This window comes from Populus euphratica, unplaced genomic scaffold (genome assembly GCF_000495115.2).
Source record: "Populus euphratica unplaced genomic scaffold, PopEup_1.0 scaffold80.1, whole genome shotgun sequence".
NCBI lineage: Eukaryota > Viridiplantae > Streptophyta > Magnoliopsida > Malpighiales > Salicaceae > Populus > Populus euphratica.
The window spans coordinates 20,086-21,081 of NW_011499960.1; positions in this window are offsets into that span (position 1 = coordinate 20,086).

Below are 996 nucleotides of genomic sequence, written 5' to 3' on the forward strand. Positions count from 1 at the left end.
TAAGCCGTTCTTGGACGTAAAACCAAGGGAAGATGTGAGCCACATTCACAACTGCGATTTGAATTTTTTTTGTTTGTAAAAACTTGTGTCTTTTGGTTTTATTATTGTGTTTTGTGGTTTCTTATATTTGTTTAACTATTTTTTAGGTTTATTAGTGTTCGTTATTTCAGGTAATATCTTTTATACTCTATTTTTCTATCTTAGAACATTGAGGACAATGTCTCGTTTTGGTTGGGGGGAGAGGGTAGTAGTTGATAAAAAAAAAAATTGAGCTTTCAAAAAAAATTAACTAACTGCGTTTTCTATTTCATAAAGCATGAACAAAATTATTGTTACTAGGATGACAGAGTAAATGAGCTCTTTTGTTAAAGTGACTCTTGAGAGGCATCTTAGTAACCATTCTTAACATGGTCTATTATAATACTTCTTGAAATATTCAGGTTTACAAACTCTCGCATTATTATCACTTAATTCTGCTCATATACTCATTTAACATGTATTTTTAAACCTTAATTTTCACACACACTTTAACATATGATTGTAGGTTGCACATTGAATTATTACATTATTGATATTCTTTTGTTAAAGCTAACAACTAAGGGAAAGGGATAGTATATAATTTGAAAAAAAAAGAGCAAAAAAAAAAATGATGATAATAAAAATATAGATAAGTGTGGTTTCGTAGCCTCCCTAACCTAAACAATTAAACCCGAATGGGTGTTTTAACACCTAATACCCTAATGTCAACTGACTCCGGAGCTATTGGCCCAATGCTTGTTACATAAATTGAGGAGAAAAAGATTAAGGGAATTAAACATTGCACTATCAACGTATCAATATCTGCAACCTAAGTTACTAGGCTCGTAGGGGTGTCTCAACACCTAATGCCCCAAGACCAAGTAGTTTGGGAGTCATTAGCTGAAAGCTCCTTACACGAGTTAAAGATATATAGTGTTTTAAGTTACATGTATATATATTTAAAAAAAACAAAAAAAA